This window comes from Macaca thibetana, chromosome 2, assembly GCF_024542745.1.
Source record: "Macaca thibetana thibetana isolate TM-01 chromosome 2, ASM2454274v1, whole genome shotgun sequence".
NCBI lineage: Eukaryota > Metazoa > Chordata > Mammalia > Primates > Cercopithecidae > Macaca > Macaca thibetana.
In genome coordinates, this window is record NC_065579.1 from 95,355,553 (window position 1) to 95,379,240 (window position 23,688).

At 38.9% G+C, this 23,688-nt stretch overlaps 1 protein-coding gene across 3 annotated transcripts in view; it reads left to right on the forward strand.

Annotated features, from left to right (window-relative positions):
• Positions 1–6,021: 6,021 nt before the first annotated feature.
• The window catches only part of CTNNB1 (catenin beta 1), a 41,017-nt gene continuing 23,350 nt past the window's right edge, over positions 6,022–23,688 (forward strand). For all 3 annotated transcript variants that reach the window (XM_050780369.1, XM_050780370.1, XM_050780371.1), the window contains exon 1: positions 6,022–6,261. The gene's annotated coding sequence lies outside the window, so the exon portion shown is untranslated. The remainder of the gene's footprint in view (positions 6,262–23,688) is intronic.

Below are 23,688 nucleotides of genomic sequence, written 5' to 3' on the forward strand. Positions count from 1 at the left end.
ATAAAATATATTTTAAAGAAAATCCACGTAAATGCAGTGTCCCTTCTGGGTATAGCTGGAACAGTGTTCTGTTTGAATACTTTTATACCTTCGCTTAGAACTAAAATTCCTCCAAAGTTATACCAAAATGCTGTTAAAATATATGCATTGTATAAGCAACAACTGTATTATAAGATTTAGCATTACATTTTAAGATCATCTAATATAATAAAATTTAACAACCAATAACTTTTAAAATTTGGCCATGATAAAATTTATTTCTTTTGCTTTTTAACAAACAAAAAATTAAGACTGCAATACAAACAAAAATGTCATTTCTTTGGGCAGCATTATTAGGAGAAAAATCAGAAATCACTACATCCTTACCCTAAGAATTTTTTAGACAAGTAGTTAAAAAAAAAAAATTCAATCTGTATGTTCTTCTACTTTTCTAGGTCCAAAGTTATTTTTTGCTGAATGGTACAAAATAGAAAATGGACATTTGCTTCTGGCACTGTGACCTTCTCTAGGCCCTGCCCATGTTACTCTGATACAACATATTTCTGGCACACACTTGTGATACAACCAGCAACCACTCTCCTTAAACACTCAACTTGACAGCAGGTGAAAGGGAAGAGAAAATTTTCTTTTGCATCAATAAAGAGTGCTACACTATAAACACACTTTCTTCTTTGATAAGATAGATGATTTTAAAAAATTATTAATTCAGTTAGGTAATTGCTCAACACTTATTTTTTTCCAGCTATACACATGGAAACATGTAATTTTTGTTCTGAAACCAACGAAGCTCATAAATATTATAAACTACTTATATTTTTAAAAATGAAATCTATAGCTTATCCATATGTTTTCCAACTAAGACACAGTATAAAACCTCTATGTTTTAAAATGCCATGGTCTCCATATATACCCACACATACATATACACATCGATGTAACTCCACACTTACCTATTGATGACTTAACCTTTTAGCATGGATTGGTGAGGGGCAGGGGGAAAAGAACTGGGGAGAATTTTTTTTCAATAGGTATATTTACTAAACAGGACATTTTACTCAGTATTTTGTTTTAGTGTGTGGGGGGAATCATAATTGTATTTAGACTTTATATGGCAAGGGTTACTCAGTTCACAGCAGAAGCACCTGCAGCAAATTAATTTGTTGTAGCACATTAATTATCTCATAGCTTCTACTTAGGCTGCAGCTGTTGCTATTATGTTAATAATATTTTTTATTACCACTGTATACAACAGGTTATGGCAATAATAGAAATATCTTTCTCTCTCTTTTTTTGGCTTCTCCCCCCTCCCGTTGTTTCCATTTTTCTATGTCAGAAGGGGAGAATGAAAGAAATTTAGGCAAATTAAGCCCCAAAGCGCACTATAATTTTCTATTTCTGAACTGATTTGTAAGAGAATGGGTAACTGAAATTAGCAAAGAATCACCCCACACAAAGATGGCGCGTGCAGAATTTGTGAAAGCGAAAAAGAAGACGAAGGAGAAGCAAAGAGGGACGGAATACTGCAGTGCTAGGGTGGTGAGTGTTTGGATGGGGGCGGGGAAAATGCTGCAGTTTTCATGAAATAATAAGGTGGGGGAAAAAAAGGCATACAAAGAGTAGGTTTTTCATTGTTTGTAAAATATAAACACAGATGAATTCTGTCTTTGGTTTGTTCATGCTTTTCACTCTGCACAGCAGGGATGTTCTTAAGAAGTTGCCCTCTGCGAAATTTCACTAAATGGGAACCGTGGACCCTGCATGATGGGATTATAATCACACCAGCCACTCCTTTTACATAATTTTTTGTTTAAGATCCAGTAAGACTCCCTGTTTTTAATACATATAAAGCAATAGACATGTATATGTCGATAAACTGAGGGTTTGCGTCCCTATTGCCTAGTGCAAGCTAAAACAAAAAACCGGTGATATCACATCTACAAATCTCAATGGATTCAAAAACAATATGAAAATTTTTAGCTGACAAGAACATGTCTGCTGCCTGCAGTCCCTGCAATAGCTCACCATGTTGCCTACTAACCAAAAGATCAAAAATTATCGATTTCATGGCGCTGCGAGGTCTGGAAAGAAAAGCTACTTTAAAATTTGCATTGTTTAAGAAATGACTTAAAAGAAAAGAATCATTTTTTTCTGAACACGTTGGAAGGTGAAAATGGCTTGTTTTAATCTTATCCATGATTTACTATAATTCTATTATTTTCAGCAGCTGGAGTCCAGAAATGATTTTTTTCGATGAATTTAGGATTTTGCCGCAGTCTACATCTGCAGTCCCAGAATCCTCCGGTAAGTTAATCCTTCTTGCGATGGGAAACGCCTTTAACCTTCTTGTGAATGAAATATCTGCAACCATTTTGAAATTTTTAATAGTGGGGTGTGTGTGTGTGTGTGCACGTGCGTGTGTTGCGGGTGTGTGTCTCCAAAGCATGATTTCTTAGAAATGCAGCGGTACTTGTGTGAGTTCTTAGAAACATTGAGAAACATATATACCTTTATGTTCTTTGAATATCATGGATGATGACTCCATTGCTTCTCCTTCATACTTTGTATGGTAGCCATTAAAATGTACTTCCTTAGTATGGGAAACCAATGAAGGCCTCGAGAACACATAACTTCAAGCATGTAGGGTGTTCCTGACATAACTGAAGTGACCAGGCCATAGCAACCACCATGGCCATTGCCTCCTGCCACCTTCACCGCCCCTCCCTCGCTCTGCAGTATACATCAGCTGCAAGCTTTCCACAGTGGCTTTCCGCCGAACTTGTCCAGTGGGTTCCTAGATTACTTCTGTGTGCGAGAATAGCCAACCATGTAGTCTGACAAGAGGTATTTACAACTACTTAGCCTGTTCAGCTGGAAAGAAATCAAAAGATAACACCGAACCCCGAGATGATGTATTACAAATCAAAAGTCCCAATCCATAAATAGCCCACTTGATGAACTGCTAAATGAAAAGCTGATCCTGATTGTTGTCCAGTGTTTTTACATTGTCCTAAGAAATATTTTTAACAAGCCTTCTTGGAGAGTTGGGATTGTTTTTAAATGCATGGAATATTATTCTTACCTTTCTGCTGGAAGAGGAGCCTTCCGAGGGGATTCGGATGTAGAGTCCAAGGGAGACCACACCCTAGTTTCACAGCTTGTTTTCTACCGTTTCTGCTTCTTTTTAAATAGGGTTAACAGATACAATTTTACATTAATTTAAGAGCCTTAATCACATGGAGCCAGTCATCCATTTCCTTCTCTCTAAGGGAAGCTCATTGTCCTAGGTGCTCAATAAATGTTTAATTAATGGATTTGATAGAGTTAAGTAAAAGTGAACGAACCTTCTTTACAATGCTGGCATATTTCTGTGATTTATATTTCTGTCTGAAGTGTGAAATAATCTGGGCTTTTTTTTTTTTTCTCTTAAAGGTAATCAAAAGCCTCTGTTTTAGGGAAGGGATGCCTTACATTCAGGTTCGATCTACCACTGCTTTATATGCCAGTGGCCTGATAGCGTGAAAAGAAATATCTTCTCTTTTAAACTAGCTGGAGACACTTTTGATTTCTAAGAACACAGCCTAAAAATTAGAACAACTTGTCTGTCGCCATTTTATAAAATTAATTTATGTCAAACCCAGGGTGACTGGCTCTAGAAGGAAAAGGCATAAAACAGATAACCAACTGTTTTTATGAAATGTATTGTCCAAAGTCAATTTAAAAAAATTATTTTACAAAATTACTTATTTTACCAAACTCAGGTATTTTGATAATGTATTTTTCTTTGATTTAATGATAGTGTTTGTCTTCATTACATAGAAGTTATTCATCTCCTATTTTTGGTGAGACAACTAGAACAATTTCTGCTTTATGAAACATGCAAATAAAAATTAGGAGCTATGTTAAATTTAACTTGCTTTAATGCTAGTCAACCAGTAATTCTTCAGCACACTTAATATGATGGGAAAAACAGCAAGCTGCGCTGTTGCAAATTTTACATTTTCTTTAATAATATGTATTTGTTTACGGTGCCAATTGGGATTAAAAATCATAATTCTAAATTTAAAGTATTTAAATTATAGAAAAATGATTCCATTATTTTGATAATGGAACAGAGAAATACAAATACAGAAATGTTTTTATCCTTTAGATCTTCTAATGGTGCAGATATTTCTTAACCAATTTCAAGAGTGCCTTATTCAACAACAAAAAAGCTGCACATAGAAAAAGCAAACATGTTTAAAAAAAAAAAAGGCCCTGTAAAAGTGGTTAATTTGTCGTCTGATTTTTAATATATGACTTTAATCAATTGCATATTCCTTAATTCTCCAAATGACCATTAAAATTAGGAATCAGTACCTAAAAACGCCATTTATACTTTTGAGTTTGTATTAGAAACATGGCTTTGATGAAATGCCTTTTTCGGTTCCTTTTTTTTTTGAATTGTGACCACAACCAATAGCTATACTTAATTCTACAGAATTAGTAGGAAAGATACAAATGAGAAGGTCTTTCTAGACAATGGATCTCATTGAACATCATCTTACTGTGTACACTTTTTCCACTGCAGTGGCCCACATGTGCTATGGTGACAGACAGCAGTTGGCATTACCACTTACATAGTAAAATATCTTTAAGACAAAAATAAGTTATTTAAAGAATATGCTGGCCCTGAAACATGAGCTATGCTTAAACTACACATCCCACCTCCATGAGTGAATGAATAAATGGGTTTTCTGCCTGCATCTATGTATTAAGACCTATTGTTTGCTTGTATTAATTGTAGTCCTGGGATAAAAGCATAGAGGTAACTTTCACTGTTGCTTTTTGTACTCTCTCCAATGTTTTGGAGGAAAAATAAGCACAAACAATAGGCTAGAGAAAGTGAATCGATCATAATTGTTGCAGCTTTGACAAGCGTCTATTTTGCCGGATTACAATGGGAAACATTTTTCAGTTTATTGAAATGAATTACAAAATGCTTTTAAATAGAAAATTAGTTTAAAAAATTAAAGGCTGCCTAATCGATAGCTTTCTCTATAAACATACTTGTATTTCTCAAATAAGTAATACCGTAAAAATCTTTTTCTCCGAAGAAAAATCCCCACAAATAAATCTATTGATACCTAGTGACAAGTGGAACCAGATAAAAATGGAATCTATAAGAATCAACCTAATTGACAGCGCTCTGGAGCTAATCCATTTCCATTAGTTATTTGTTCACAGTAGGTACTCATAAGGACTTGTTGAATTGCGGGCTTGGCGCCCATTCTACGAAGAGTTTACAGCCTTCGTGAGTGGGGATAGAAGGCGGCTCGGCCCGCTTATTCAGGTTGAAATTCAAGCTGAACAGCCTGCTGAGAGGTGGGATCCACCATCCGGGCAGTGGGGGGCTTTGGGGGTGCTGTGAGACTGGTCTGCGACCCAGGTCCAGCAGCGAGTGTGCGGCACAGACCGCAAGGTCGGCGAAGCCCCCTAACCCGCGCCCGGTCAGAGAGCCCGCAGGCCGGCGACCGGGCAGCGGCGGCACCCGGCAGCGCCCCAAGCCGGGCGGGCGCTGACCCCGAGCCCCTACCGCCGCCCTGGCCCCGAACTTCCGCCCTCCCAGGACCTGTCCCGTCCACCCCGCGCGGTCCCCGAAGACTAGGGCCGAGGTGCCACCTTCCGCAGGCCGCGGGAAAGGCGCGCAGAATCCTGCAGCTGCTCTCCCGGTTCGGGAAACGCGGGGGGCGGGGGTGACGGGCTTGGGACAGAGGAGGATACCGGGGCCACGTTCCCCAACCCAGGCCGCGGGGGCCCGGCCTCCCCGACGCAGACCACGGCGCCCTCAAGAGTTGCCCTCAGGTCCCGCGCTGCGGGCAACCGCCAGCCGTCACCGCGGGGAGCGTCCGTAGCGTGCCCCAGCACCCCGCCCCAGCCCGGGGCGCTCAGACGGCGGCTGACTGCTGGGCGGCGCGGGGACTACTTTCCACCGCCCTGTCGCGCCCCGCCCCTTGTCCTCGCGCGGCGGAACGCTCCGCGCTCCGCGCTGCGCCGGCGGCGGCAGGATACGGCAGCTTTTGGGCGACTTATAAGAGCTCCTTGTGCGGCGCCATTTTAAGCCTCTTGGTCTGTGGCAGCCGTGTTGGCCCGGCCCCGAGAGCGGAGAGCGAGGGGAGGCGGAGACGGAGGAAGGTCCGAGGAGCAGCTTCAGTCCTCGCCGAGCCGCCACCGCAGGTCGAGGACGGTCGGACTCCCGCGACGGGAGGAGCCTGTTCCCCTGAGGTGCTTGGGCGCTCCTTTCCTTATCCTTCCGGGGCTGCTCCAGCTTCCTCTCGGAGCCAAACTTCGTCGCAGGCGCGCGGTCCGGGCGGCGGGCTGGGAGCCGGGCTGGGCGCAGCCGGGAGGCCTGGGGTTGGGAGTGGGGGGCTCAGGTAGGGGACGGTGGGGGCGGGCCGCGCCCGGGGCGCGGAGGGTGGCGGCCGGGCCCGGGTTCCGGTCGTGCTGCCTCTCGGGGGCCCCGGGGGCATCGCTTGCGGGGAGGGGGTGCCGCGGGGGCGCGTCCAGGAGCCCGGATGGCCGGCGGGGTGGGGGTGGGGGTCTGTGGTTTCCGTCCGGGGCTCTGGCCTTGGCCGAGTTTCGGGGAGGGACCCTGTGCCTTGGGATGCGCCGGGGCCGGGGTGGGGGGCGGGGTGGGGACGGGGGGCTCCGCCTTCTCAGCTCCTGCGGCGAGTTGGGGTTCGGGCGCTGAGGCAGGGACGCCACCCTAGGTCCCATCAGTCCTGGGGATCGGACCAGTGGACTTTCTCTTAAGATTTCTTCTTTCGTTCTTAAGAATAGAAGTGTTATTATTTTTTTTAATACCCTAGCTATGTGAGTTTGAATCGAAGCAACTTGAAACGTTAGAGTAACTAAACTCTTAGTGCAGCCGGTGCGATGCGTCAGTAGGGTGTGCACATGAAAAATCCATGTCTTGCACCTATATTTTAGTGTACTGTGCAGGTGAGTGAAAACAGTGGATAATGTACTGAGAGTCTTATGGATTTATGGTAGTGGGCATGAGACCCTGGTGAAATAAGAGGGTGGAGGAAGGCGAAGGTGATGGCTTACTGTTTTTTACCAAGTGAACTGCAGGATTCAGCCTCTGACTCAGAACGCTTCGAGAATTTTGTTCGTAGAAATAATTTAAATTTATTCAAATAGTTTGATGGCAGCTAAAATTGGGTTTTAGAGGATGTTGTTTTTTCAGCGGAGTGAATTTTCCCTTCGCTCCAAAACTGGCCAAATGGAATTCAAGCACTGCAACTTCTTTGAGTGTTTTGTCTGGAGAGAGGACTTTGAACCGAGACTTTTCGAAGTTAAGTTCCTATAGCCTGCTTCTGAATCTGCCAAGCTTGAAAGCTTTGGCAGTTGGGTGTAGTTGTTGCCTTACGTTCTCTTCCCTTTTGGAGGGAGCATTGTCTCATACTTTGTATCTTCCAGACATCTGTGGTCTTCCCCCGTCCCCGGCCCCCCACCCCTCGAGTTTGTGAGTGGTGAATGAAGAGAGACTAGGCTGCTGGTATGCAGAGGTCGGCAAAAGGAAATCGAGGAGTGGTTTTAGTGAAATGGGAGCTTTGTATCTTGAATAATGGTGGCTTAGGCTAGACATCAACTTAAAGAGACGGCAGCATTTCCTTTCATAAAGTCTAGGCTAATGTTTTTCAGATCGCTAAGTTGTAGTTTGTCTGGAATTTAGGTAGCCATTTCAGTATTTGTCACATGGTGAACGAACATTCAGTACCTTCAGATGTCTTCGTATTGACTTGTATTCATCCTAAGAAATATTAAATATAGCCTCAAGTGTTATTTATGTTGTACCGCTGGTTTATCTCCTGCTTAAATTATTAACATACATTTCTACTTTGGAGGCTTTTCGTTTGAACTGAGGCTGTGCGACATTTATTTTACTTTTATATTTAGATCTTTGAAAATCTCTGATTAAAAAAAAGTACCCTTCAGGGTTTGAGGATGTACTTTCACACCAGACAAAATGTGGCTAATTTGCGCCCAATATTCATTACTTTGACCTAACCTTTGTTCTGAAGGCCATGTACAAGGACAAGGCCCTGAGATTATTGCAACAGTAACTTGAAAAACTTTCAGAAGTCTATTCTGTAGGATTAAAGGAATACTGAGACTATTCAAGTTTGAAGTCCTGGGGGTGGGGAAAAGTAAAAACCTGTGCTAGAAAGCTTAGTATAGCATGTAACTTTAGAGTCCTGTGGAGTCCTGAGTCTCCCACAGACCAGAACAGTCATTTAAAAGTTTTCGGGAAAAACCGACTTAAAAAAAAAAAAAGGTGGCTAATAAAAAAATGAAGCATTTAACAGTGTTCAGATTTCAGAGTATTGAAGAGGGTTTTTTTTAAACTGTTATCTGATTATTTCCTTTACTAACATGATATAGAAAAGTGTATTTCCAATATTAAAATTTATCAGACTGAGCTTACTGTTCCCGTTGATGACTGGAATAAAAATTGGCATAAGTGAAGGTCTGTATGCTTGTTTTCATAACACCACCACCAAGATAGAAAACGAGGAGGCAAGTTTCTTCAAGGGTATTTTGAAATGTGTTAGCAAAACTCTTGCAGATACTCTTTTTTGTTATAGGATGAGGTGGGGAGAGGCGCATGCTAAGTATTGTTGAAACTAGGGATGTAGAGAATTAAAAGTTTGATATAATTATTTTGTAGTTATAAGTAGCAGTGAAATTAAATCTCCTGCAGTAGACTATGTAAGTATATTTAGCCAAATGAAACTTCAGTGTTATTAAAATGAAATAATACATCTGCCCTGTTATAAGATTATTTTTATTTCTCTTGTGGTTTCCTAGTTGCTGATAATCAATAATTGTAGATGAGTAGGTGGTAAGTTTTAAGTTTGTACTTTGAGCTTAGTCGGAAGCATGCTTGACTGCCAACCCAGGACACAAAGGATGAAGGCTTTTAGAACTGGACAAACTTCTAACAAAAGGTATTTGCAACTCTTTTGTAGTGTGTCATGTTGATTTGTGACATTGTTTTTGAAAATACTGTGTTGACTTAGTTTTGTTGTAGCCCTCTTTTTATTGAAACTGTGGTATCTATTGTTGAAACTGCTTGAGAACATTTTTATACCGTAAAAGTGAATAGTAAACATAGCCCAGGAGCTGCTTCTGGTTTGTCCATCGTATGTAGCCATTGCCTCCTTGTACCCTCATTGAGAAGATACTGATTTGCAGATTCAGTTGTCCTTCTTTAACAGACTATGTAATATTGCAGTTGTGATTGTGATAGGTAAGTGGGCCAATCGGTTAAAATAAATACATACTTCTCAGGTTTCACAAAAGGAATATAATATGATTTGTGTTGATTGAAATGAGTAGGAGTTAACTCCTATAGTTTTTCATCACTTAAACTCGGGGAAAGTTCTTTATTTCCTCTGTTTACTTAAGAATGCTGCTTTTGTGTTTCATGCAAGACTGAGCTTGACTCAGTTTGAAACCTAGGCTCATCTGTTGAGGCCTGAACCCTGCTGTCCTTGAGGTATGCATATAATTTGCTTCCTCCCTAAGGAAAAAGAAGCTCTTGAAAGATAAAGTCAATCACATTAGGAACCCGTTTTTAGGGTTTAGCCACTTTTTTTTTTTTTTTTTTTTTTTTTAACTTAGAGGCATCTCTTCTGTTAAGAGACATTCCCCAGTCTCAAAGTTTCCCTCAACTTTGTGAGTAGTGTTGGAGCATGTTTTCATTGCATGCTTGGGTCATGTTGAGTGCCCTCCAGTGGATATAGTATAATGCTTGTGATTTTTTTTTTTTTTTTTAATTCCAAACAAGTTTATGTGGAATATATTTATGAATAGTTCTGATGAGGGAGAATCACCTAAGAAACCTTTGATTTTTGAAATCATATTACTGCTAATTAAAATACAGGCTTGAGAAAATGTCTTCCCAGCCAATATTTGCAGTAAAAAAGTTGGGAGGTTTTTTGAGGTCACTTTGAATAGGCAGTTCTGCTTAAATATATCGTAATGATAAACCAGAATCTCATTATAGTACTTTAGGAAGTAAAAGATCATGATGTTTAGCTATATTGATGAATTACAGCAACTGAAATTCTCAGAAGAAAATAATGAAGATGTGAATTGTCAGTTTATCTAAAATCAGTCACAGAGTAAAACATAAGTGCTCAACTTGATTATATTAGGAAATAGAAATGAAGGCAATTGAGCCAGTGTATGTGACCTAAAATATAATGCCCTTAGTTACCATAGGGTTGGTTTCATTTGTACGTAGTGGTGGGCCATGTTGAATTGTAAGTGTTTTGCCCTTTGAATTTTTTCTTAAAGAGCTTTCTCTAGGCGCCTATGTTAAAGTTCATGGTTTTTCTGTTAGTAATATTATTCTCTGAAAATCCATGTTTCAAATCAATCTAATTAGCAACAGGAATGAAGCTTATTCTAAATTGGCTTTTGGAAGTTACACGGTCAGCATATGGAAATATTTCAGGGTTTAGATTAAAAAAAAATTTTTTTTCAGAATATGTTGCTGGAATGAAAATGTTAACATAGGGAGGGAAAATGACAGTTATCAATGATTGCTTTACTTTGCCTATGGAATTCAGTGTCATTTTGTGGAAACTGGTATATGATTTTTTTTTTTTTTTACTACTTAAGAAATGTATTATTGCTATATTTAGGGTTTTTTTTAAGGCAAGAATGCTTCAAGTGCTTTATGTGAATGATTATTTCAGGGTGGATTAAATATTCCTCCGTCAGGGACAATACTTGTAAATTAGTGATTTCCAAGTTGGTGCTTAGTATTTCCAACATTTACTGTCTGTAAGCTTCTGTTCTGATTTTTCAAGAGTTTTCTAAGAAAATGAGAGTAGGCTTCAAAGGTCTTTGAAAAATTATGTACATACAACTTACTGAAAAAAATGGCTACTGGGGACTTAATTTTTCTCCTGAAATGGGTTACTTGCCTTCATTAATGTAGCATACTACAATTTGATGTTCAAGATACGTTACTAAGAATAAGATCGTTTTCACAAGCCTTATATAGGATTGGTCTTACTACATTATAGTGGGAATGGCTACTCAAATGTCTCCAGGGCCAGTTAGGTATTGGGTAAATGGGACCATGTGGACTATTACAAATTGAAGTGCACATGAAGCAGCCAGTCATAAGCAGCTCCAGCCATTGTGTGGGAATACGGTTTATGTTGCCAGATCATCTGATTTCTTTCCCCTAAGTGGGAAATCCAGATAAATGTACATCTCTTGATTTTCAAGTGTCAGTGAACAAAATTCATATTTTAAGATGCTGTATTCAGCACGAATTAAATACACTTATTTGCTGAATACTGCCAGTTTGTCCCTCTGCGGTAGTCCCGTTTGAAGTACAATGTTTTCATGATGATGATTCTGTGAAATAACTGGTTCTGTGAATGTACATAATTGAGCAGATAACATTGTTAAATTATTAGGTTTGTATTTATTTGGGCACTTGGGAAATGCCTTGTGTGACTTGATTATAGATTAGGAACTTAAAAGCAGGATTCATATTATTGACTTATTTTTGAAAACTGGGAAACCAACATTTTTAAAGTTAGGAGTTAAGATGGCCAGGTTCAAGGAAAAGGGGGAGAAGTAACTTTCTCATTACTCGGCCATCTTAAATAGAGTTCTTTAAGTGTATTTTTAAGAGGTCTCAAAACTTAACGTGAAGGCACTTAAAATGCTGGACAAATTCTGTGTATACAACTCACATCAGCCCTAAATTTTACTGGTCTTTAAATCATGTCCTTTTTACCAGAAGTTTGCATTTCTAAGCTAAATTATTACTGTTAGACTACATCCAAAACTTAAAAAACAGTTTAGGTAATTAAAAATTAATTGAATATGTTTTACTTAAATTAATGCCTTATGGCTTTTTGGTCAGTTTATGTAGGCAGTTAAATCGATTTTGGTTAAATCTTTTGCTACTAACAAGGTATTTCCAGAATTTGAGAAGTGGGGTAGCCGGGCGCGGTGACTCACGCCTGTAATCACAGCAGTTTGGGTGGCTAGGGAGGGTGGATCACCTGAGGTCAGAAGCCCGAGGTCAGAAGCCCGAGATCAGCCTGGCCAACGTGGTGAAACCCTGTGTCTACTGAAAATACAAAAATTAGCAGGGCATGGTGGCAGGTGCCTGTGATCCCAGCTACTTGGAAGGCTGAAGCATGAGAATTGCTTGAACCCGGGAAGCAGAGGTTGCAGTGAGCTGAGATCACACCACTGCACTCCAGCCAGGTCAACAGAGCGAGACTCTGTCTCAAGAAAGTGGGGTGTTTAGTCTTCAAACTCCGTGTTTAAGTGACTGGACTGAAAATGTAAATCATAGGCCGGCGTTGGTTTAGAAAGTATCTGAAAATAATGCTATAGTCTGCAATTATTTTTATTACGATATGATGGTGTAAAATACAAGCAGATCAGTGGACCTTTTATGAAACATTAATCCTAGAGGCGTCTCACCCCCGGTCTATCCCACAATCTCCATGAGACTCTTTGTAGAACCACTGTGAAGTTTCTTTTGTAATATCCCAGAAGTTTCCTACCTCTGGTATCTTTTGAGCTTGTTCAAAATGCTTCTCCCCCTCCCCCGCCCTATGATGGTTTGAAGAGTGTGAACATCTGAATGATGCTGGGGTGAAACTGCTTCATAACACTTCCATTTTCTCCCCTATTTATTTCCATCTTTTAATTTTTTCACTAATATCCCCACGGTTTTACCGTGTTTTAGTAATTCACATATTGCTGGACTAATTCTTTTTAACTGACTTGTAACAGATATGTTAAACCGTTTAAAACTTGGGGGGTATTTTTAACCTACTTTAAGTTAATTTCAAGTTAGTCTACATGGCATATAAACCTTATGATTAATGCTGGTAGCTGAGTTGGAAGCCAAAGATGTACAAAAAATCTGAAGGGTTTGGTTTAGTTTGATAAACCTCTCTTACAGGGTTTTGTAATAGTAGCAATATATATATGTGCATATATATAGCATACCTTATTGGACGTCCATATAAAAATGTGTAAGAAGTTAAATTTACTGCAGAATGTCTTGGGAGTGCAATTTGAAGATGATCTTAAGTGGTGATAGTAATTTGCTACACTGAGGGATAGTTGTTGCAAACTGCTCCCAATTTTCCTTTACTGTGAAGTAAACGAAACAGCTGTAATAGGGATTACTTACTGTACTCTCTCTTTCTTTTTTAAGTATAATTAAGTGGTTTTGGGGTAAGGGTGTAGGGAGTGAGTGTCTTTGAAGTTTGGCATACACTAGATGAATGCCACATGTATAAGGGAGGAACAACGGATTCTTGGAAATATTTTTCAATCCAAGTAACTTTGGAGGCTTCCAAGTGGAGTTCAATTCCCCTGTGTAGGAAAGTGCTGAGGTAGACCCTTAAATTCCTTTCTGAGCGGTTGAATGTCCTCAAACTTCGCTTATACTTTATAGTTCGTTTAGATACAAAAGTTACAAACTAAATTCTATTTAGGAAACATAATACACTGACATAGCGCTTTAAATAGATTATGAATTTAGTGTATCAATTTTCTGGCATTTTGCTGAATTTTGTTGTTTAGTTTTCAAGCCCAAGTATTTTGTTACTTTGTATATTGTAGTTGTCCTGCATTGATCACTGTTTCCTGCTTTAATTGTGCTGTCATTTTTCCTGGTTCCTGATTCAGAGTGCCAACCATTCTGTTCCCCATAGAATAAGAAATAAGAGGCTAGAAAGTTTAAAGATGAGATATCTAGGAATGCCTGAAGATCAAGGGTCACCCTTGAGGCAGAGTAATTATGGTTAAAATGGTATTGCTGATAAGTGGATGCTGGGAAATATTAAAATTTGATTTTTTAGAAGAATACTTATTTCTCATGCTTGAAGAGCGCCCTTACTATATGCTAAAGGGCCTCAGGTTTTTCCTTATTGCCATTATGCTGCAGATTCTATTACGTTTGTCTGGAAAGATCTAAGACAGAAGGGCCGTTTAATACCTTCCCTTTTCTCCTCAACTTCCCCTGTCTTCCCCATCAGGAGCTAAATAGGAACCCCTTCACCTTGTTACCATCAAACTTCATCAATGGTCTGTCTTTACAATGAAGGAAGTAGTACTGCATACTGGTCAGAGGCCAATCCTGAGGCATGCCTTTTCAAGGACTTGTTACTTTAGTTACACTGGCCCTTCTGTGTTAACTCTTATCCCCCAGACTCTAATCCTGTTGCTTTTTTTGGTCCCCATCTCCCACCTTTCATCATCTGAAATCCATTCATTTTAACTTCTGGAATTCAGTCGTTAGAAAATCCTTTATATTCTCAATCTGTTGTGAATGTTCGTTTCTTATTTCAGCTGTAACCTAGCCTTCTCTGCAAGAATGCTACTTCCCTTACAGCTCTCTCAAGTGATGATTTTTTCCCTTCTTGCACACCTTGTAACACTGAACTAAGGGGTGTGTGGACTAAATGTCTGCTTTTTTCCCTCATTGTCACTTCTTGACCTTTCTTTTCCAAAACTTCAAGCTTTGACTTTCATGTGATCAAATTATACCACCCATTGCCCGTCTTTATTTCAAGCACCTGCAGACCTTGCTGGGTCATTCACATCCTTCCTTGATCACTTTATTAGCTCTTGGCTCATTGTTACTCTCTCTCATTTCTGTCATAATTCTTGATGACATCACTATCCATGTAGAGCAATACTGGTAAAGATGTGGTCTCGTAACTGTTACCTGTATGAATTAAGATAAGGAGTTATGCCAGAATGTAAGTCACCTGTGTCACTAAGTTTACTGTTTAGTTTAGCTTACTTTTTTTTGTAGCAAGATTTTGATGAAGGAAGCAGTATGTTGATTTACAGTCTGGTACAAACTTTGATATAGAAGATGCTTCCAATATCCTGGTCTCTTAGTTCCTTGATTTCTTCTCCTCCAGTAATCTTACTTTCTATCCTAAGTCAACTACACATTCCCATTGTCATATTCTAGACTACTCTGTCTTATCAGTAACTGTGCTCTCTTCCCCCAATCTCATTTCAGGCATCCCACTTTCTAATTCCTCTAGTAAATATGTCAACTCCAACAGCCCATCAGTCCCATTGGGACCTACAGTTTATCTATCCAAGCTTTTCCCTGTTCCTCACCCTCACTTCTATACAGCTGAAGTTTCATACTGAATTATAATCACTTTCTTGTATACACGTTCAACAGTCTTGTCCCTCCCTGGCTTCATGCCCAGTGGTCTCTTGTATCTATGACCATGTCTTTTACCTTCTCCTCTGTCACTGGAAGAACTGTAGCCTTCCAATATAAGGCCACCCAGTTCATTTGCACACCAGATTCCATCCCCTCTTGCTCTCAAGAATATTACTGTAGCATCTCTCGTTTCTTGTATCAGTGGTTTTTTCTACCCTACTGGCTCTTTCCATGAGCAAACATGCTATTATCCCATTATAAAAAAATTTTTTTTTCTCTCCATCTCTCCTTGTACTCTCCACCTCAGTCTCTGTTTCTCTTTCCAGCAAAATCACCTTGAAAAATTGCTTTATGCACTCTCTTTTTCTTTTGAACCCCTACCAGTGACCACCACGTTATAAATTTGTAGTTGTCATCTCACTTAATCTGTTAGTATTTGGCACCATTGCTGCAGTTGCTTGAAATGCCTTTTCATTGGTTTCCAGGCCACCATGTCTGTTAGCAGGTTTTCAGACCTCTTATTTCACTGGCATTTCCGTCTTTGTTTTTTCTGGTATCTTTCTGATCTCTGTTGGAGTGGCTGAAGGTTTAGTCCTTGAATCTCTCCTTTTTTGTTGTGCATATTTACTCCAGTCTCATAGCTTTATACAGATGGTATTTACATCTGTTGCTAATGATTTACAAATTGATATCCTTAAACTGATATCCAGCTACTTTTTGGTCAGCATTTTGGATGTCTAGGAAGCGTCTCAAACTTAATATGTCTAAAACTGACCTCCCGGTTTTCCCCAAAGCTGCAGTCTTTTCTGAAATGCAATTCTGTCTTTCCAGTTACCTAGCTTAAAACCTTGCAGTTCTTGACTCATCTTTCTCTCATACCCCATATCTAAATTCTCTCTGCAAACCTTGTCTGTTCTCCCTTCAAAATAAAGTCATATGTCATTTTATGATGGGGCTACATTCTGAGAAATGCGTCATTAGGAGATAATCATGGTTGTGTGAACATCAGAGTATACATAGACAAACCTAGATGGTATAGCCTACTCACATCTAGGCTATATGGTGTGGCCAATTACTGTAATGAATACTTTAGGTAATTGTAACATAAAGGTAAGTATTTTTATGTAAACATATCGAAACATAGAAAAAAGTACAGTAAAAATATGGTATCAAAAATAAAAAATGGTACACCTGTATAAGGCGTTTATGATGAATGGAGCTTGCAGGACTAGACATTGGTCTGGGTGAGTCAGCAAGTGACGAGTGAGGGAATGTGAAAGAGCTAGGACATTACTGTACACTACTGTAGACTTTATAAACACTGTACACTTGGGCTATACTACATTTTTTTAAAGATTTTAAAAGACTTTTTTCAATAATAAACCTTAAATTACTGTCACTTTTTTACTGTGTGAATTCTTAATTTTTTAAACGTTTTGACTCTTGTAATAACACTTAGCTTAAAACACAATTGTACAACTGTACAAAAAATTTTCTTTATATCTTTATAAACTTTTTTCTATTTTTAAAATTTTTTACCTTTTAGCTTTTTTGTTAAAAAACTCAGACATGAACACATTAGCCTAGACCTACAGAGGATCGGGATCATCAGTATCACTGTATTTCACCTCTACATCTTGGCCTTCTGGAATGTCTTCAGAGGCAGTAAACATAAATGGTACTGCCACCTCCCATGATAACAGTGCCTTCTGGAATACCTCTTGAAGGACCAACCTGTGGCTGTTTTATAGTTAACTTTTTTTTTTTTTTTAAAAGAAGTAACAGAAGGAATGCACTCTAAAATAATGATAAAAAGTATAGTAAGTACATAAACCTGTAACAGTCATTATCATTATCAAGTCTTGCATACTGGACATAACTGTATATGCTATACTTTTTTTTTTTTTTGAGATGGCATCTCACTCTGTCACCCAGGCTGGAGTACAGTGGCGCTATTATAGCGCACTGTAACCTCAGACTCCTGGGCTCAAGTAATCTTCCTACCTCAGCCTCCTGGGTAGCTGGGACTACACCAGGCACCCCACCATGCCTGGCTAGTTAAAAAAAAATTTTTTTGTAGAGACAGGGTCTCACTCTGTTGCCAGGGCTGGTCTTGAATTCCTGGCATCAAGTAATCCTCCCACTTTGGCCTCCCAAAGTGCTAGGATTATAGGCATGAGCCACCATGTCTGGCCCACTGTACTTTTATACAACTGAAGCACAGTAAACCTACTGTGGGTTCGTTTACACCAGCGTCACCACAAACACCATGAGTAGAGCATTGTGCTGCAATATTATGATAGCTACAATATCACTAGGTGATAAAGGAATTTTTCAGCTCCATTATAATCTTATGAGACCACTGTTGTATGTGCAGTTCGTCATCAACTGAAATGTCCTTATGAGATGCATGTCTGCATATCAGAAATCTTAATCATTTTTCACTGAAGCCATGTCATGCCGTGCCATCTTTTGCCTATATTATTATTATTCAGCTTTTATTTTAGATTCAGGGTGTACATGTGCAGGTTTGTTACAAGGGTATGTTGTATGATGCTGAAGTTTGGGGTACGGTTGAACCAGTCACCCAGGTAGTGAGCATTGTACTCAATAGATAACTTTCTACCATTACTCCTCCATCCCTCCCTGTTTTTGTCCCTGTCTATTGTATCTTTATGTCCGTGTGTACCAAATGTTTAGCTCACTCTTGTAAGTGAGAACATGTGGCATTTGATTTTCTGTTCCTGTGTTAATTTGCTTACAATAGTCTCCAGTTGCATCCACATTGCTACAAAGGACATGATTTTGTTCTTTTTTACAGGCTGCATCATATTCCATGTTGTATAGGTACCACATTTTTCTTTATCCAGTCTACCGTTCATGGGCATTTGAGTTGATTCTCTCTTTGCTATTATGAATGGCTTTTGCCTATATCATTGGAAAGGCCTTCTAACTGGTGTCCCTGCTTACACCTTTTTCTCCCTTAAATGTGTTTTCGACGTGGTCACCAGAGTAACCCTTTTTATAACGATAAACCATGTAACATTTTTGTTCAGAAACTTCTAGGGGCTTACCATTTCATTCAGTAAAAGCTCAAGCTCCTGTATACTCACATCCTTCATCACCTATTACTTTTCTCCTCTCACTCTTCAGCCTTTTTGTTTTTCTTCAAACTGATGAAGCCTTCATGGCTGATGTCAGATATTTTATCCATTGAGATCTTCCTTGTTGACTCAGTTGCACTTGGTCATATTATTTTCATTTATTTGGTATATCTAATCATAGTCTGAAAGTTTGTCTACTTATTTTTCCCCCTTTGAGGGTCCTTGCCCTGTTTTTATATCCCTGATAGCTGGACAGTATCTGGAACTTACAGGTGTTCAGTAAAGTTTTGTTGAATAAATATTCTGGAATCACCCAACCGTTTTTTTTCCCTCCAGTTATTTTTCTTCTCCCTTTCACTGCCTGAAAGATGTCCTTTGTATATGGTTCCACTTACCACTGTCATCCCAGTTTGTGATATACTGTTCTAATATATTATTATTAATACATTTCCAATGAACTTGCTCTTGCTGTGAGTTCACCACTGGACCTACATGTTGGCCGATCAAATGGATACTTTATAATTTTAGTCTTGATGGACTCCTGCATTTGGCACATTTCTTACCTCTAGCACAGCACTGTCCAGTAATCCACACTTCCTGGGTCAGTAGAAATGTTCAGTGTCTGTGCTGTTCAGTTGGTAGCAACTAGCTACATGTGCCTGTTAAACACTTGAAATGTGGCTGTGTGGCTAGTGGCTATTGTATTGGAGAGTGCAGTTTTAGAAACTGCTGTTTTTCTTACATGGCACTAGATTTAGTATTACAATCTAATTGTGCAAGCCCGATAGGTAGGAGTCATCTTTATTCCTCTTAATTTTTCTCATCTACTATATGCAGTTCATCACATCAACAGAACCTGCTGTTTTTACCTCCTAAATATTTCTTTAGTCTAACTACTTCTTGTCCCTAGTGCCACCACCATCTATCAGCTGGAATATTGCTATAGCTGCCTTGCAGGTTTCCCTTCTTTCCTGTTCCCTTCTAGTTTTTTGAATTACAGTCAGCATGAGCTTTTAAAAACTCAAATAAGATTGCATTATTCACCTGCTTAAAACCTTTCATGACTTTCAGTGTCACATAGAATAGAAAACACTTTTACCAAAGGCTAGAGAGCTGTACGTGATCTGGCTATTTTTTAATGTTTCATTGCACTCACCTTTTCCTTTATAATCAAACTACTCTGATCTCAAGGGTTCTTGAAAGATGATCATGTTCTTTAATGACTTTGGGTTTTTGCTTGTTATATTCTATTTCTAGAATGTTTCTTCTCTGTTCCTTACATGCTGGCTCTTTTGCATCCTTCTTCAGGTCTCAGCTTACATGTTACCTTCAAGAAGCCTTTGACCACGCTAAGTGGGACCTTCCTTCCACTTCTGCTGTGTAATCCCATTCCCTTCTCCCACTTGTTAATTAGTTACATGCTTTTTTGTAATTGTTTATTTGGTTGTCTGTCTCCCTCCAAAGAATGCAGGGACCATGTCTGCATTCTGCAGTAATCACTACTGCACACCCAGAATCTATTACAGATCCTGGCATGTAGCTGATGCATAAATATTTGTTGAATGAAAGGCTATACATTGTATTTATGCTATTGGTAATGCTATGACCTGAAACTAAAAGGAGTTGTAGGAAAGATTTCTTATGGAACAAAAATATCCCTTTTGATTAATATCACAATCTCGTAAATTGAGAAAACAAAAAAATATATACCAGTGGAGCACTCGTGTATAGTTTGAGGTTACGACTCATTTATTGGTGTATTTTTGGACTCACAATAGAACAAAGATTAGGGAATATTCCTTAAAGCTCTGTATTGAAATAATGAAAAGCAGTCACATTTTGATAATAGAAGCTTCCTAGCTTACTCTTTCTGCAGTCTTCTTTTCCTATAAGAGAGCCTCATAATTATGAGGCTTATTACTAGAGTAAGGCAGTCAAAGGCAGCAAAATGTCTTTCTGTTTTAAAGAATAACATAAACTTGACATGTATGGTGGGGGACAGAAGGTTTCAAAAGTTTAAGAATCTGTGTTGTGTTAACGAATAGATGCTTCTCAAGCAGCTTATGCTAGGGTTACTCTGTTTAGTCAGGGTTTTTTCTTCTTTAACTTGGGTTCATTTCCTAATGTCACACATGAAGTTTGGATCATATGGTTTGACTTTAGCTGTAGTCCTTAGCTATGGGGAGCAGCATCAGTGACCTGTGACACATAAATTAAAAATACAATGCCAGGGCCCTTCCCCAGCCCCTCTGATAGAGAACCTCTTGGTCATCTGTATTTTTAGATGTTTCAGGTTAGTCTGATTAACACCCTTGGTTAAGAACCATTGGGAGGATCTGGTTGCGAGTTTAAGGGGACCTTCAAGCCTGTAGGTCTTTATAGTTTCAAAAAAAAAAAAAGATTTTAAAAATCATGCAAATGTTGTGGCTGAATTCTGGTTTAGCACATACTGCTTTTAATGGCCTGAAATGTTTTTCCCAAATAAATTGTCTTGTTATAGCTTTCATGTGTGATTTGGTCCAGTTTCTTGTTTTTGAAGATACTTATGGGGAAAAAAACTTTGTAATTTCTCTTAGTAACATATTAACCCACTTAAAACCCTTTCTGTTATAGGTCTTCACATTTAGGCTTAATGTGCTTAAATAAAATGTAAAAACACATCTGCCTTTGTTCTCTGTGAAAGTATTTAATAAATAAATGAGGGATTGGCAAAGTACTGCCCGCCATCTGTTTTTATATGGCCTACGACCTAAGAATTGTTTTTAGATTGCTTAAAAAAAAAAAAAAAAAAACCCAAAAGGATAATATTTTGTGCTGTGAAAATTACATGAAATTCAAATTTCAGTTTCTGTGAATGAAGTTTTAATGGAACACAGCCATCCATGCTCATAAGTGTGCATATTATCTGGCTGTTTTCACTGCAATAGCAGAGTTGAGTAGTTGTGACAAAGAGTTTATGGCCCACAAAACCTAAAATATTTACTTCCTGATGCTTTACAGAAAAAGTTTCCTGAGTGTTGTTCTGGCTATACATTATTCATAAATGAATCTTTCGTGGTTCTGAAGGCATTTAAGAAATCTCTTAGGTTATAAATTGGCCTGGTGCGGTGGCTCACATCTGTAATCCCAGCACTTTGGGAGGCCGAGGCGGGTGGATCACGAGGTCAGGAGTTCAAGATCAGCCTGGCCAAGATGGTGAAACCCCATCTCTACTAAAAATACACAAAAAAATTAGCTGGGTGTGGTGGTGGTGGGCCTACAATCCCAGCTACTCGGGAGGTTGAGGCAGAGAATTGCTTAAACCCGCGAGGTGGAGGATGCAGTGAGGCAAGATCGCGCCACCGCGCTCCAGCCTGAGCGACAGAGTGAAACTCCATCTCAAAAAAAGAAAAACAAAAGAAAAAGCTCTTAGGTTATAAATAAGTGTTGTAAGCTCTCCAAGCCTCCATATTACATTTTGTGTGTTCTTCTGTTCACTTTTTGAGCATTTTATTTTTTATTAGCACATTCCATTCATTAAGTATTTAAGAGCTTAATATATGCCAAAGCACTTTAGAAACAGTGAGAAACTGTTTCTAAATGTACAGTCTCAGCCCTCACAGCGTTCACTTCATTGGGCTCTTTAAAATTTCTTTTTTTAAAAGGTCAACGTGCTGGTATAGTGAGGAAGGGAAAGTCTTACAACAAGTGGAGTAGAGGAAGGTTATCATTATGGGATATAATTTGGAGGTCATTGAGTACCTGCCATTAATTCTGCCTGTAGTCTGAATGTAGAGATCAACATCTAGAAACTTTTTTGAAATAAAATCTTCAATTTCTTTGGCATATCTAGTACTGTCTAGCTAGGCATATAGTCAAAGTATGGTGTATATTTCAAATATTAACAGTTTTTTTGGGGCTGTAGTCACTGTTGAAAGGATATAGTTCTTTACTATTACATGTGATATCTGTATATAAAATTGGCTAATCCCTGTCTTTCATTTATCTGCAACACTGACTGTTACCAGTTGTCTCTAACTTTGGTATGGGGGTGGCAATATGATGAGATTGAAAGGGTACATGACTGAGCCACAGGCAGACCTGGATTTGAATTTTAACTGAACGGTTTATTAGCTAGTCTTACATAAATACTGCTAAGCAGTTTTCTTGTGATAATTTGAGGAATGATGTCTTCTTTATGAGATTCAATGAGATAACATATTAGGCTCAGAACTGAAGTTGCTAGGAATTTAATTATGCTACCTTGTTAAGTATGTCAAAGGCAGAATTCAGTGTTTAGCTGATATCACAAGGCAGTAAGTATCCTAAAATTATGCTGTAAAAGATATAAAGATGCTGTAAGTGACTCAGAAACCTGGTGACTTTGTAATGCAGTTAATTCTTAGAATACTGCCACTTTAACAGAATAGGAGCTAGGAATGGACAAATATTTATTAAATTACTAAAATAGAAAATTTATTGATACATGTAAAGTGACATTTGCTTAAATATGGAAAAATTTGCAGTACTATTACCTTGCTTTAGAAAACATTGGTTATCACTTTTTTTATTTTTAGCAATTTGTTTTTGCCTTGAGGCAAGATGGTTGACTGAGTAGTTGCCACATTTCTTTTTGTACAAAGTCCATTTCATAGGCCACCTAGCTTTTATGCTTAGAAAATTTCCTTAACGTTATATTTAAGTATTTGGCTAACCTATATAGGGTTCAATTATACAGGCTAACCTTCTCGGACAAATATTTCTAATAATTAATATATTTGGTTCTGCAAAGGTATACAATCATATATGTAAAAAAGATGCCTTGCATACTTGATATATGTTACTTTTTTTTAGTGTATACCTTTTTCATTCTCTTTAATGACTGTATGGTATTCCACCACCCCCGTCCCCTCACTTGGACAACTGCAGTAACCTAAATGGTCTTTCTACTTTGCTGTTGCCCCTTAACTATCTTTTTTCCCCTTTATAGCTGCTGGAGTCAATTTTAGAAAGTCTAAATCATACATCACATTGCTTCACTGGCTTCCCAGTACACTTTGGATTTTATTTTACATCCTTACTGATCTGATTCTCATCTCTGTCTCTTCATGGTTCCCTGCCTTCTAGTTACACTGGTGACCTTTCGATACCTTTACCACATTAAGCTCATTCCTTCCTTTTCACTTGTTCTCTGCCTGGAGTGTTCTGCCCCATCTTTACATGGCCAGCTGCTGCTCCTCTGATGAAATGTCTCTTCCTCACAGGCCTTCCCTGACCACCCGCTAGAGTAGCATACCTTCTACCTTATAAACTTGTTTATTAGCATTTCTCACTCTAAATTTTCTTTTTTTTAATTGCTTAACTCCCTAA